Raw genomic sequence first — 5,000 nt, 5'->3', positions numbered from 1 at the left:
GTGGAACTAATGGGTCTGATGTGGAACTAATGGGTCTGGTGTGGAACTAATGGGCCTGATGTGGAACTAATGGGTCTGATGTGGAACTAATGGGTCTGATGTGGAACTAATGGGCCTGATGTGGAACTAATGGGCCTGATGTGGAACTAATGGGCCTGATGTGGAACTAATGGGCCTGATGTGGAACTAATGGGCCTGATGTGGAACTAATGGGTCTGATGTGGAACTAATGGGTCTGATGTGGAACTAATGGGCCTGATGTGGAACTAATGGGCCTGATGTGGAACTAATGGGCCTGATGTGGAACTAATGGGCCTGATGTGGAACTGATGGGCCTGATGTGGAACTGATGGGCCTGATGTGGAACTAATGGGTCTGATGTGGAACTAATGGGTCTGATGTGGAACTGATGGGCCTGATGTGGAACTAATGGGTCTGATGTGGAACTAATGGGCCTGATGTGGAACTAATGGGCCTGATGTGGAACTAATGGGCCTGGTGTGGAACTGATGGGCCTGATGTGGAACTAATGGGCCTGATGTGGAACTGATGGGCCTGATGTGGAACTAATGGGTCTGATGTGGAACTAATGGGCCTGATGTGGAACTAATGGGCCTGATGTGGAACTAATGGGCCTGGTGTGGAACTGATGGGCCTGATGTGGAACTAATGGGTCTGATGTGGAACTAATGGGCCTGATGTGGAACTAATGGGTCTGATGTGGAACTAATGGGCCTGATGTGGAACTAATGGGCCTGATGTGGAACTAATGGGTCTGATGTGGAACTAATGGGCCTGATGTGGAACTAATGGGCCTGATGTGGAACTAATGGGCCTGATGTGGAACTAATGGGCCTGATGTGGAACTAATGGGCCTGATGTGGAACTAATGGGTCTGATGTGGAACTAATGGGCCTGATGTGGAACTAATGGGCCTGATGTGGAACTAATGGGCCTGATGTGGAACTAATGGGCCTGGTGTGGAACTAATGGGTCTGATGTGGAACTAATGGGCCTGATGTGGAACTAATGGGTCTGGTGTGGAACTAATGGGCCTGATGTGGAACTAATGGGTCTGATGTGGAACTAATGGGCCTGATGTGGAACTAATGGGCCTGGTGTGGAACTAATGGGTCTGATGTGGAACTAATGGGCCTGATGTGGAACTAATGGGTCTGGTGTGGAACTAATGGGCCTGATGTGGAACTAATGGGTCTGATGTGGAACTAATGGGCTTACACAATCACAACAACAGAAAAATAGTGCCTTCTGGTGTCAAAACACACACACACACACACTCACACACTCACACATACACACACACACTCACACATACACACACACACACTCACACATACTGATGTTGCTGCACATGCTTTCCCAGCGGGAGGGAAAGTACTGTCTATAACAAGGAGATTGTGTAGCTTGTTGTTTTGACAGATATAACACTGTTATAATCCCTGGCTAACACATCCCCAAGCCCCTCTGTACATTCATCTATTACGATAATAACCCCTAAAATGAGAACAGAGTTTATCACTTAAGTGTCATTATCACCCTGTCACACACACACACACCCTGTCTCACACACACACACAAAGAGATACATATACAGACAGACGGACAGACGGACAGACGGACAGACGGACAGACGGACAGACAGAGAGCTAGAGAGAGAGAGAGAGATACAGACAGACAGACAGACAGACAGACAGACAGACAGACAGACAGAGAGCTAGAGAGAGAGCGAGAGAGAGAGAGATACAGACAGACAGGCAGACAGACAGACAGACAGACAGACAGACAGACAGACAGACAGACAGACAGACAGAGAGCTAGAGAGAGAGCGAGAGAGAGAGATACAGACAGACAGACAGACAGACAGACAGAGAGCTAGAGAGAGAGAAAGAGAGAGAGAGAGATACAGACAGACAGACAGACAGACAGACAGACAGACAGACAGACAGACAGACAGACAGACAGAGAGCCTCTTGGTCTTAAACATATCTACTGAAACAAAAGTACCTCACACACATGGTTATGGACTTCAAGACAAATCACCATGTCAGTTGAAATGTAATATATTTTCGGTTTGCATCCCATCGGAAAGACCCCTTTACTTTTTCCAAAATGTTGTTACCGTTACAGCCTTTTCCCTCATCAATCTACACACAATACCCCATAATGACATCACAATACCCCATAATGACATCACAATACCGCATAATGACATCACAATACTCCGTAATGACATCACAATACCCCATAATGACAAAGCAAAAACACATTTTTAGAAATGCTTTCACATTTATTACAAATTGAAAACGTAAATATCACATTTACATAAGTATTCAAGCCCAAACTCAGTACTTTGTTGAAGCATCTTTGACAGCAATTACAGCCTCAAGTCTTCTTGGGTATGATGCTACAAGCTCGGCACACCTGTATTTGGGGAGTTTCTCCCATTCTTCTCTGCAGATCCTCTCAAGCTCTGTCAGGTTGGATGGGGAGCGTTGCTGCACAGCTATTTTCAGGTCTCTCCAGAGATGTTCGATCAGATGCAAGTCCGAGCTCTGGCTGGGCCACTCAAGGACATGCAGAGACTTGTCCCGAAGCCACTCCTGCATTGTCTTGGCTGTGTGCTTAGGGTCGTTGTTCTGTTGGAAGGTGAACCTTCGCCCCAGTCTGAGGTCCTGAGCGCACTGGAGCAGGTTTTCATCAAGGATTTCTCTTTGTACTTTGCTCCATTCATCTTTGCCTCAATCCTGACTAGTCTCCCAGTCCCTGCCGCTGAAAAACATCCCCACAGCATGATGCTGCCACCCCCATGCTTCACCGTACGAATGGTGCCAGGATTCCTCCAGACATGACATTTGGTATTCAGGCAAAAGAGTTCAATCTTGGTTTCATCAAACCAGATTTCTCATGGTCTGAGAGTTTTTAGGTGCCTTTTGGCAAACTCCAAGTGGGCTGTCATGTGCCTTTTACTGAGAAGTGTCTCCACCCTACCATAAAGGCCTGATTGGTGAATTCCAGTAGAGATGGTTGTCCTTCTGGAAGGTTCTCCCATCTCCACAGAGGAACTTTAGAGCTCTGTCAGACTGACCATCGTGTTCTTGGTTACCTCCCTGACCAAGGCCCTTCTCCCCCGATTGCTCAGTTTGACCGGGCAGCCAGCTCTAGGAAGAGTATTGGTGGTTCCAAACTTCTTCCATTTAAGAATGATGGCTGCCACTGTGTTCTTGGGGACCTTCAATGCCGCAGAAATGTTTTGGTACCCTTCCCCAGATGTGTGCCTCTGAGCTCTACAGACCAGTCCTTCAACCTCATGGCTGGTTTTTGCTCTGACGTGCATTAACATCTCTGGAACCTTATATAGACAGGTGCCTTTCCAAATCATGCCACATCAATTGAATTTACCAATCTAGCATTAGAGTTGGGATTATGGTTCATTGTTTAGCTAGCTGGCAAGCTAGCAAGCTACACTTATTACAGTATGCTACACTATGCTACACTTGCTACACTATGCTACACTTGCTACACTATGCTACACTTGCTACACTATGCTACACTATGCTACACTTGCTACACTATGCTACACTTGCTACACTATGCTACACTATGCTACACTTGCTACACTATGCTACACTATGCTACACTTACTACACTATGCTACACTATGCTACACTTGCTACACTATGCTACACTATGCTACACTATGCTACACTATGCTACACTTACTACACTATGCTCCACTATGCTACACTTACTACACTATGCTACACTATGCTACACTATGCTCCACTATGCTACACTTACTACACTATGCTACACTATGCTACACTATGCTACACTTGCTACACTATGCTACACTATGCTACACTTACTACACTATGCTACACTTGCTCCACTATGCTACACTATGCTACACTATGCTACACTTGCTCCACTATGCTACACTATGCTACACTATGCTACACTATGCTACACTATGCTACACTATGCCAGTAACCATTTCACTGTACTGTTTACACCTTCTGTATCCTGTGCATGTAAATAAATAACAAATACACTTTGGTGCAGGTCATGTTGTTCTTCGCATTACCGTGTCTGGTTAACACACACTATATCAAATCAAATCAGTCCGATTAGGCCAAGGACTAGATAAAGTGAATTTTTTACCTGGAGTTTTTCCTTATTATTGTAGGCTACTACTTTCACTACTTTTAGTCTTGAAATCTTTGGTTGTTTACGACACTACTCCCTCTGTTTAGCACATGGCTTCACATGTGGGTGGGACTACGGCTTAAGAGGGTATGATTGATGCTGAATGGGTGTAGACAAAGACGAGCTCTCCAGTAGGTGTATCAAAACATTCGCAGGCAATTTTCTCAAAAGTGGGGTTACAAGTTTATCAACATTCAAAGCAGAATTACTTTCCCATTGTTCCTCAACTGTACTGCGTGATATAAAATATGTCAAACAAAATGCATGTTTCATTTCATTTAAAATGATTGACAAAATTAGCTCAACCTCCCAGTTGCCTGTAAAAAGGTTATACTAAATAAACAAATGGACTCTCCATAATGTGTGTTTTCACACATCTTGATATAATCCCTGTCTAATAAAAAACACTCCCATTGGTTGATCTGGGTTCTTATATTTAGTACAGCCTTCCCTATTGGCTGGAGACGACAGTGGCCATTGGAGCAGGGTGAAATTGCCCCCTGGACACTGATCTTGGTTCAGTATGGCATTTTCCCCACTAATGGTTAAGGTTAGGAGTGGAAGAGTGGAAGCTGATCGTAGATCTGTACCAAGGGGAAACTTCACCCGGTTGTTGTAACGTATACGAGTCAGAAAGCAGGTGGTGAGTTGAATAATAAACGGAACATCGAACAACGTAACAAACACGAGTATAGACATGGAACACATAAACAGAGTCAATAACACCTGAGGAAAGAACCAAGGGGAGGGACAAATATAGGGAAGATAATCAA

General features: G+C 44.8%; 1 protein-coding gene across 1 annotated transcript in view; it reads right to left on the bottom strand.

The window, feature by feature from the left end:
• sema4f (sema domain, immunoglobulin domain (Ig), transmembrane domain (TM) and short cytoplasmic domain, (semaphorin) 4F) overlaps positions 1-5,000 on the bottom strand; it is a 118,498-nt gene that overhangs the window by 29,370 nt on the left and 84,128 nt on the right. The gene's annotated exons all lie outside the window — the stretch shown is intronic.

Source organism: Oncorhynchus masou, chromosome 23 (assembly GCF_036934945.1).
Source record: "Oncorhynchus masou masou isolate Uvic2021 chromosome 23, UVic_Omas_1.1, whole genome shotgun sequence".
In the NCBI taxonomy this organism is placed as follows: domain Eukaryota; kingdom Metazoa; phylum Chordata; class Actinopteri; order Salmoniformes; family Salmonidae; genus Oncorhynchus; species Oncorhynchus masou.
The sequence above is the reverse complement of the archived record's forward strand: the minus strand, read 5'-3'. Positions and strand labels throughout refer to the sequence as shown.